The sequence below is a fragment of the Podarcis gaigeae genome, assembly GCF_964106915.1.
Source record: "Podarcis gaigeae genome assembly, chromosome: 1".
NCBI lineage: Eukaryota > Metazoa > Chordata > Lepidosauria > Squamata > Lacertidae > Podarcis > Podarcis gaigeae.
In genome coordinates, this window is record NC_139678.1 from 15,010,461 (window position 1) to 15,021,288 (window position 10,828).

A 10,828-nucleotide genomic window follows, 5' to 3' on the forward strand; every position below is an offset into this window, starting at 1 on the left:
CATCTTTCACAGCCCCATTCAGCCCCTCCCAGAACAGGTCTCAGACGGCCGCTGAGTTCTTTTCCCATCCCAGCGCATTAACCAACGCAAAAAAGCGGGAGTGATATTGTCTCACAGTGGCTTTGCCCTGTTTCAGTCCATGCATTTCCCTCCTGGCAACGTCCACATCCACTGCAGATTGAAAACAAGCGTCCATAGCCTTAATAAAGGCATCTGAATTTTGGAGGGCGGGATCATTGTCGCGCCAAAGATTGCGCAGCCACGCTTTAGCTTCCCCATGCAGATGAGTTAGTATGAAGCCTACTTTCTCCTCCTCATCTCTAAAGTCTTTCTGAAGCAACTTGAGCGCGAACACTACGTCTGCTCTGAAGTTAGGATACTGCTGCAGGCTCCCATCGAAATGAGACACGAGGCTGCCCCCCCTCTTTCCGAGGCCAATCCCCTCCGGCTTGGCACCTGGCAGCCCCTGCTTGCTCAAAATTTCCAACCTGGTTTGCAGATCCTGGCAGAACGCGGCTGCTTCCTCCTCTCTCTTTCTGGATGCTGCTACTTCCATGGAAAGCCTCGTGACTGCTTCTTGCAGGGCTGTCATTTTCTCCTCTGTATCCATCCTTCCCTATCTTCGTGAGCTCGCAAAACACCAAGCTTTGCCCCTCGCTGCGTCAACTCACGCTGCAAAGGTTTTAGGGAGACGGAACTTACTGTCAGAGCTGCCCCAAGGTCCCAGCTCACAGAGGACCAATGCCAGGTCGTCGTTATATGCAAAAGTCTTTATTGAAGTTCAGTTTCCATTTCAAAGCCGTAGCGCGCAGCTCTACATCTTAAACCCTAGACTGCCGAAGTTCCGTCTGAATCTCCTCCCCCCTGACACCAGTTTAAGATTCTAGCCCTGCTCCACCTCTTCCTCTGCCCTCTCCTCCTCTGGGTCCTCCTGTCCGCTGAGGCATTCCCCTTTCTGGACTCTTCTGACGCTGAGTCGCCTGACTCCTCCCCCTGCCTCCGGCGGGCTTTAGAACCTGGTTCCCAATCCTCGTTCTCTGCTGTCCCGCGCGCCTGTACATTTGAACTTGGCTCTCGCGCCAACCCAGTAACCTTCCTCCTGACCGTTACACTGCTTCTATCACTGCTTCCCTCTTCCGGGATGCTGGCTGGACCTGACCTCCCCTCCGTTGCCTGACTCTCCGATGGAGGCGTGGTCAGCCCTGACTCATCTTCTCTCCCTGCTGGGGGAGACGCTGGCCCCGATACCTGGGACTCTTCCCCCCCACTATGCTCTGGTGGGGAAGCTGGTCCTGATCTCCAACTGCTGCTCTGGGAGTCCCCGCTGGCCCCTTGCTTCTGGAGTGTCCCCCTTGGGACCCCCCTTGCCCTGGCCACTGGCGCCCCCTTCTGTGAATCTTCCGATTCGCTGGAGAGGCTCATGGAATCTCTCGGGTCACTATCATCTTCTCCTACGCTGCCCTCAGATTCTTCCCCTTCGCTCTCCATTTCCTCCCTTCCCTGTGCTTCTGCTCCTGAGCCCCTGACAATAATAATAATAATAATAATAATAATAATAATAATAATAATAATAATAATATCATTTATACCCTGCCCATCTGGCTGGGCTTCCCCAGCCACTCTGGGCGGCTTACAATATATCTAAAAATATAATAAAACATCAAACATTAAAAACTTCCCAATACAAGGCCGCCTTCAGATATCTTCTAGAAGTCAGAAAGTTGTTTATTTCCTTGACATCTGATGGGAGGGTGTTCCACAGGGCGGGTGCCACTACTGAGAAGGCCCTCTGCCTGGTTCCCTGTAACTTCAGTTCTCACAGTGAGGGAACCAGCAGAAGACCGTCGGAGGAGGACCTCAGTGTCCGGGCTGAAAGATGGGGGTGGATACGTTCCTTCAGGTATACTGAGCTGTGGCTACTATGAAGAATCTAGCTGCTATGAAGTAACTGCTCAATTTCTCTCTTCACTCTTTTCTCTCTTACAATAACCTTTATTTGGTGCTTCTTTCCCCCCAACAGATGGCTGTTGATAGATTTGTATACTATCCATCCCACCGGGTTGCCTCAGCCACTCAGGGAGGCTTCGAACAAATCATAAAACCACAGTAAAACACCAAACATTTCCCTATACAGGGCTGCCTTCAGGAATGTCACCAACGTTCAGGTATGATGGGAGTTATAGTATAGCCCCATATGGAGGGCTACTGGCTCCCCATTCCGCTTCATCCAAGAGTGTGCCAAGCTCTCTCACCGCCCCCTCATAACTCTCCCACAGAAAACCTAGCACCTGAAAGTGAATGGTACCCTTTATATTTTCTTATGGCGCAATTCCAGTTACCTTCCAGGAGACTTCAGTTCTTTTGAAGCTCACACAATATGTACCGCTCTGCCATTAGTGTTCCAGGAACATCTATCCGAGGTCAAGCACAGGGTGCAACATGAAGTCCTCCCCAAGGGGTATGTGTAGGATCAAACTGAAAAATCCCACTTTAGAAAACAAAACAGAAAGAGAATACAACGAAACTTGGTTCTTTTGAAATTGACATTTTAGTCATAAAGCCTGGGCAAGCACTCAGGGTTTTAGAATGGGGGCGAGAGGGAGCAGGGGCGACTTACGCATCAGCTCTGATGTGGTTTGAGAAGAAATGAAAAGGGATAAAAAGAGTTTTCACACACACACACACACACACACACACACACACAAACATCCAAAGCTTTTGTGCTGCTAGTGAGATGTTTCGAGAAAGAACTTGTGAAGGGAGGCCATGCAAGCTGCATTCTTCAGCATATTATGTCTTTGTATCTTTATTGGTATAATTTATTGTTAATTATGAGGAGGTGGTTTAATGTTATTGTATACTGAGAAGAGAAGACTCCCTGGAAAAGACCATGATGTTGGGAAAGATGGAGGGCACAAGGAGAAGGGGACAACGGAGGACGAGATGGTTGGACAGTGTTCTCGAAGCTACCAGCATGAGTTTGACCAAACTGCGGGAGGCAGTGGAAGACAAGAGTACTTTGCATGCTCTGGTCGATGGGGTCACGAAGAGTCGGAAACGACTAAATGACTAAACAACAACAACATACTGATTAAGATGCTTTCAGTTATTTTTTGTGACTATTCAAATGTTGTCATTTTTTCATAATTAAATCACTCTCGATGTTGTAAGACACCTTGAGTAGGGTTTAATTGTGAGAAGGAAAACATACAAAGAAATTCTGATCACTGTTGGTGGAAGCGACATAACTTCCACCACCCTCCACACCTGAGTGTAGGAGTGGATTCTGACACTAGGAGAGCATATATTGTTTAGCTATTATCTTTCCTTGCTCACTTTAGTGAGATCAGCAGAGGACCATCCCTTGTAGCTCAAACTTTGAAGCTAAGTCGAGGTTGATTTAACCTTCTAGAAATAATAATCCAGGATGCTTTAAGGCAGACTGGATTTTCCTTGTATTAGCCCTTTCCTTCCCCCTCAAAAACAACTGGGCTGCAGAGCTCAGACATGCACGTGTGGTCAGCCTGGAAGCACAACAAAGAAAAAGAAAGATGTCCAGGCAGGAAGGAAGTATGTAGTGCAGGCATAGGCAAACTCAGCCCTCCAGATGTTTTGGGACTACAACTCTCATGATCCTTAGCTAACAGGACCAGTGGTCAGGAATGATGGGACTTGTACTCCCAAAACATCTGGAGGGCCTAAGCCTGATGTGGTGTTACAGCCTCCTGCCAAAGCAGACAAGGGAAGTGATCTTACAGAGTTCTCTCTAGCAAATTTTGCAGGAAAGCTCTGTGAGCCTCAGCACCCTCAACAAACTACAGCTCCCAGAATTCTTTGGGGGAAGCTATGACTGTTTAAGGTCATATTACTTTCAAAGTGTTGGTGCTGACCTTTAAAGCCCTAAACAGCCTTGGTCCTGTATACCTGAAGAAGTGTCTCCACCCTCATCATCCAGCCCAGACACTGAGGTCCAGCTCTGAGGGCCTTCTAGTGGTTCCCTCACTGCGAGAAGTGAGGTTACAGGGAACCAGGCAGAGGGCCTTCTCGGTAGTGGCGCCTGTCTGTGGAATGCCCTCCCAGCAGATGTTAAGGCAATAAACAACTATTTTACTTTTAAAAGACAACTGAAGGCGGCCCTGTTTAGGGAAGTTTTTAATGTCTGACACTGTTGTTTTTAATATTTGGTTGGAAGCCGCCCAGAATGGCTGGCGAAACCCAGCCAGATGGGCGAAGTATAAATAATAAATTATTATTATTATTATTATTATTATTATTATTATTATTTAAATGCATGGTGTGGATGTGACCAAAGACAGGATGAAAGAAATCTGCTTCTTTAAACGTCTCTCCTTGTCAAGCAGATAGAAATGTATTTTCTGGTGAACTTCTGAATTATGAGCAAGAATCTCCTCTACAGTAAAAATAGTTCTTATTTTCTGGGGCCGTGCTGCCTACCTACCACAGAGCAACTGCTTGATGTTTGCTGAGTGGCAGCCAGGAAAAGGTCTGTCCTTTTTCTGAGCATGCAGAATGTAAATGTAAATAATGTCCTTTGGCAAGGAATATCTATGCAGTTTCCATTCAACATCTGTGGAGGACAGTGGTGGCGACTACTGGAAAGCACGACTGAGTGAAACGAAAGGCCACAGGCACGGACAAAGGCTTCCAAGGATCAGGCCCCGAGTAATTGGATGCATTAAAAAATAATGGTGTGCTCTGCTGAGCTGGCTTAATAGGGAACTGATGAGGGTGACATTTAGCAAAGAGACAAAAATTGATATATAGCCTTGGATCACACAGAATATGTCTCTGTTGGAGTCCTCACCTACTCGCCGTTTCATTCGCTAAAGCCAGCTATGCATGTGGCTTCTGTGGCTTCTATACTGACAGGTTCATTTTAAGAATCATAGAGTTGGAAGGGACTTTTGAGGGTCATTTAGTCCAACGAGGGATGGCCCAAGATATGGCACCCCAAAATGGCGACAAGGAAGAAGGGTGAGGAAAGATTTACCTCAGGTACAAGGCGGGAAGAACAGTTTTACATCAAGATCTGCTGCCCTGGTGGATCCTGCCACCCGAGGCAGTCTCCTCACCTTGCCTCATAGCTGGGCCGGCCCTGAGTCCAAGCCCCGGCAATACAGGCAAGACGCAGTGTTGAATTCTTGGAAGATGCAGCACCATAGCCTGCCAAGCAGGTACCGGCCAGATATTTCGGCCTGCAGTTTCTGTCCGAGCCAGCCATCCTGTTCATGGTGCCAGCCAACCATGCCCTTTCCCAAGTGAAATATACTTGGAGTCGAGAGTGAATTTCATGCTCTTTATTCAGCTCATAGTGGTGAGGAGGAATGGAAGTCCCCCCACAATATCTGCTTTATATACATTATTTACACAATGGGCTGCAAGTGATTGGCTAATTCCGGGATTCTCCTGTAAGCCAATCAGGTTTGGATTCACTTCCACCTGTAGCTGGATTGGGTGGCTCCTGCAGACCAATCATACTGCTGCATTGTTCTAGGACCAATCAGACTGCTGCATTTTGGATCCTATTGTTCTAGGACCAATCAGACTGCTGCCTTTTGGATCCTATTCAACTCAGTACATAACACCAAGCTACACCATTCCGTTCCCTTCCCCCCGTCAATAGCCAGGCAGTGTTCTCTGTCCACTGAGCATGCACAGTCTTCATTGGTCGGTCTTTGGCAGCGTCCGATTTAGGGCAGTGTGAGCAGTTCCCCGCACAGGTATCGAGCCGAGGGGGCATGAAACTGAGAAGATCCATGATTGAGAAGATCCATTTTGGGGCACCAAACTTTGGTCTCGCCCAGGGCGCAATATTATGAAAGATTCCCTGTTATTTGGTCCCATCCTAGGTTTTCTTGTGCAAACCTTGCTTCTCCCTCAGATGTGGCAATGCCTTTCTTTCTGGTTCATGGATGGTGCTAATTTGATGAATAAAGGATCTTGCTATTCCTATACAGCAGAGAAAGGGAGCCTGGTCAAGTTGACGTGACTGAAGCAAAGATTTTGTTTTGAATCTGTGTATAGCTGTGCACACAACTAGATCTTTATAACACATTCCTTCCCTCAAAGAATTCTGGGTACTGTAGTTTACCCTTCAGAGAGCTGCTGTTCCCAGAAAGGCTTAAAAAACTACAGTGCCAAGAATTCTTTGAGGGGCGGGAATGTGCTTTCAAAGCTTATTGAAAGTTGCTTGGAGTTGCTGCATGGCAAAAAAGGCGACCAATAAATTTAAATAATATCCCCTATTGCGACTGAAGCCATGGCTGCTGCTGCTTCCTCCTCCTCCTCCTCCTCCTCCTCCTCCTCCTCCTCCTCTTCTTCTTCTTCTTCTTCTTCTTCTTCTTCTTCTTCTTCTTCTTCCACGGTAGCCTTGAGGGCATTCACAGTGCGTGTACATTTGCAATTGAAATTACTGAACTGTACTTTTGCCCTTTTGTGCTGCAGGGTTACGTTCCTGATTACATAATCCATACAAGTCAGTGTATGGATTTCCCTGTTATCCGTGCTTCCATGTAGCCCTCCAGATGTCGTTCAGCTACAACTTCCCTGACCGCTGGGCCATACCGGTTGGAGCTGATCCTTAGTACAGTGGTACCTCAGGTTACATATGCTTCAGGTTACATACGCTTCAGGTTACAGACTCCGCAAACCCAGAAATAGTACCTCGGGTTAAGAACTTTGCTTCAGGATGAGAACAGAAATCGTGCTCTGGCGGTGGAGCGACAGCAGGAGGCCCCATTAGCTAAAGTGGTGCTTCAGGTTAAGAACAGTTTCAGGTTAAGAACAGACCTCCGGAACGAATTAAGTAATTAACCTGAGGTACCACTGTATATTGGATAGCCAAATAGAACCTTCATGTTCAGATGCAGTATACCTTTATTTATTTACTTCGTACAATTTATATACCTTTTGATTGTGAAAACCAACCAACCAACCAACCAACCAACCTACCTACCTCAAAGTGGTTTACCACAAGAATAAAACAGTAAAAACAACAGCTACTGAAAACATTCAAATTATAATTAAAATCGGCAATGAGCTAAAAAAAACAGATGAAAGCACATGTAAAAATTATGCATAGCTGAAAAGCAGACACTATGAGCAAGTAGCAGAGAAAGTCACTAGCTTCACTTGCAAACTCCCAGAAACTTCTGAGTTTTGATTTAGGAATTGGAATAGAATAGATAAGGCCTTGGACTTCTCCAGCGAGGCTGTTCTAATGTTCTTGACATTTCTACATTGAAATTGCTCTGTCCCAGACTCTCCCCAATCACCTTTCAGCAAGGCTTCAGCAACTTCTATCTCCCCTCCAGACATTTCCAGCACTGTAATATCCTGTTGTCACGTAGCATCGGGTAGGTGTTCAAGCCTTTAAGTGTGGGTTTCACTGACAATTTCCCAGGGTTAACAGCGGACAGTGTGTTTATTTGAGAGAAAACGAAAACAAATTCACCGTAAACCGGAGCAGCGCGTGCAACTCACAACCTCCAGATTCATCTCTCCCCAAGTAATCCCCTCTACTTGCATGCCTCTCTCACTCCCAATTATCAGCAGGCAAAATCCCAGCAGAATTTCAAGGCTGCCTTCAGCTTCAACTCCCACGTTCATTTACTAAAAGACACACATAGAGACCTCTGCTGCCTTGCGATATATCTTCAAGGGTGGAAAAGGCTCAAGAGTAAACCTTACACAAATCCAGAGTTCCTCAGACAGTTGGATGGCACCTTGTAACCTTCCGGCAACTCCTGCAGCCAAGCCGGTGGTTAATAATAATAATAATAATAATAATAATAATAATAATAATAATAATAATTTTTTATTTGTATCTCGCCCTCCCTGGCCAAAGCCAGGCTCATAGCGGCTAACAACAAGTAAAAATAACACAGTGTACATAAAATCACACAGTCTATTAATTAAAATACGTTCTAAAATCAATTCAGAATCAAATTAATGGCAACCATTGGGCTAGAGTTCTATGAGGATTACAGAAGGAGAGAGGGGGTCAGGCTGTGCCCTGGCCAAAGGCCTGGTGGAACAGCTCCATCTTGCAGGCCCTGCGGAAAGATGTCAAGTCCCGCAGGGCCCTAGTCTCTTGTGACAGAGCGTTCCACCAGATCGGGGCTTTCCTTTGGACCACATCAGCCAGGCCAAGAGGGGAGTCTTGTCTTCTGGGCAGTCCAGGACCTCCGCTTGTGGTCTGGAGAGGTCACTTTGGTGCTGCAAATGCAGCAAAAACAAGGGTGGGAAAGGGAAACGTTCAGTATCCCATCCTGCATGCAGTTGTACAGATGGAAACCAGGTCCTTGTCCATTCTGCTAACCAAGGGGTGGGATGCTGCTGTAGTTTGGGGAAGAACTCTAGCTCATAGAGGCTTGGCCATTTGCTTAGCCTTCAGAAGGTTCAACCCCTTCCTGTTGAGAATTCCGTTCCACCTTAAAGAACAGACATGTGGAATTGTTGCATGCCACATGTCTGTTTACATTCCAGCACAGCTTGCTGGGAACTTCCGTTTGTGTATAGCTTTTGCTTTAGCAGTTTTCTCCAAGACGACACGAGAGAGAGAGACACCATGTTTCTTTGTTCTGATTTATGTGTATTAAATCTGTAGCTGTAGCACGATTTATGCCTCATGCCTATTTCTGTGTGCGAACCACACTCTGCTAATTGCGTGCCCTGGCTTTTGAAGTTTGCGTCGCTGATTTACGTTGGAGCACAGGCCGATGGAAGGAGACGTCCGAGCTGGGCTTGCCAGCTGGCCCTTCTGCATGTTGACACTTTCTGCCTCCAGGTAGGGATGGGAACATTCCTAACCTGGAAATTCTGGAGAGCTGTTCCTAGTCTGTGTGGACAGTACTGAGCTAGATGGAGCAAGGATCGGAGTCAGGGGAAGGCCACTTCCTGTGCTCCTAATGACATTCTTAGCATCCCACGCAGTTGGGCCATTTGTTGCAGCAGGGCATGAGGACAGCATCGTGAGGTCGCTGAGTCCCCCTGAAAACCCTTGCCTCTCTCCAGAGTCTTGCACATCCTTAGCACCCATCATGACTTATGAAAATGTTTACCATGGTGTTTTTATCTTCACATTTGCCCTTTACAAATAATTGATATTAATCCAGTATGAGCCTTTGCTGCTAGACTGCTGGCTCTGCCCAGGGATTTCTTTTCAAATTTAGCACCTGAGAGCGCCTCTGCAAGATGGGAAGAAAGTGGTGCTTGGGGCGACGTGCCATCACCGCACCACGGAGGCGGGAGATGTTTCTGTTCCTTTGATGGGACCAGAACTTCCTGCACTAATTGCTCGGCATTTATTTCAGATGCTTTGCTCTATTGTGCCCTTCTCCTATTTATACCCACCCTCTTCAATCCCTTCGTGAAGCACAATGAAAGGAGAGGTCGAGAGGGCGCATTACATGAAAAGCCGTTTTCAATTGGCTTCCGCATCTCAGATGGATGAGGATAAAGGACTGCGTTAACTGGGTGGGATAAATTCTGCTACTGTTATGGTGTAAGAGCGTAAGAAGAAACACAGCTGGATCAAGTCAAGGCCCATCTGGTCCAGCATTCTGTTCTCACAGTGGTCAACTCCATCCATCCATCCATCCTTTTGTTGGTATGCTTCTTTTCCATAGTTCAAACCATGCTCAAGGTGGCTTGTTGTTGTTTAGTCATTTAGTCGTGTCCGACTCTTCGTGACCCCATGGACCAGAGCATGCCAGGCACTCCTGTCTTCCACTGCCTCCCGCAGTTTGGTCAAACTCATGTTGGTAGCTTCGAGAACACTGTCCAACCATCTCGCCCTCTGTCATCCCCTTCTCCTTGGGCCCTCCATCTTTCCCAACATCAGGGTCTTTTCCAGGGAGTCTTCTCTTCTCATGAGGTGGCCAGAGTATTGGAGCCTCAGCTTCAGGATCTGTTCTTCCAGTGAGCACTCAGGGCTGATTTCCTTCAGAATGGATAGGTTTGATCTTCTTGCAGTCCATGGGACTCTCAAGAGTCTCCTCCAGCACCATAATTCAAAAGCATCAATTCTTCAGTGATCAGCTACTGGAAAAACCATAGCTTTAACTATAAGGGCCTTTGTTGGCAAGGTGATGTCTCTGCTTTTTAAAATGCTGTCTAGGTTTGTCATTGCTTTTCTCCCAAGAAGCAGGCGTCTTTTAATTTTGTGGCTGCTGTCACCATCTGCAGTGATCATGGAGCCCAAGAAAGTAAAATCTCTCACTGCCTCCATTTCTTCCCCTTCTATTTGCCAGGAGGTGATGGGATCAGTAGCCATGATCTTTGTTTTTTTGATGTTGAGCTTCAAACCATATTTTGCGCTCTCCTCTTTCACCCTCATTAAAAGGTTTTTTAATTCCTCCTCACTTTCTGCCATCAATGTTGTGTCATCTGCATATCTGAGGCGGCTTACAACATAGAAAAAACAACAACATAATTACAAATGAAAAATGAGTGAGGTCCCAACTAAAGAAGAATGGCAACGTAAGCTGATGGAATATGCGCAGCTTGCGGAGTTTTGTTGTTTTTTCTTTTTATATATATAGAAATATATAGAATATATAGAAATATATAGAAATCTTTTCTATATATAATTTATTAAAATAATTCAACATTAATACATACATATTACGAATATACAGACAGACAAACATGCATTTCATACAATCCTTAATATATTTATTGAATATATGGGGGGGGGATTGCGTACATTTGCAAGCATGGCCAGCATTAAGATAAATTCAACAGTGTAAATAAGTTTTGATGGATGTAATAATGGAATAGAGAATGGTTTAGTTTATGTAAAATA

General features: G+C 46.1%; 1 long non-coding RNA gene across 1 annotated transcript; it reads right to left on the reverse strand.

The window, feature by feature from the left end:
* Window positions 1-7,020: 7,020 nt before the first annotated feature.
* Window positions 7,021-7,775, reverse strand: LOC310852212. Its single transcript, XR_014568039.1, has 2 exons — window positions 7,711-7,775; window positions 7,021-7,408 (listed from the first exon to the last, which is right to left on the reverse strand). It is a non-coding gene; the product is annotated as an uncharacterized lncRNA (long non-coding RNA).
* Between the last annotated feature and the right edge of the window lie 3,053 nt (window positions 7,776-10,828).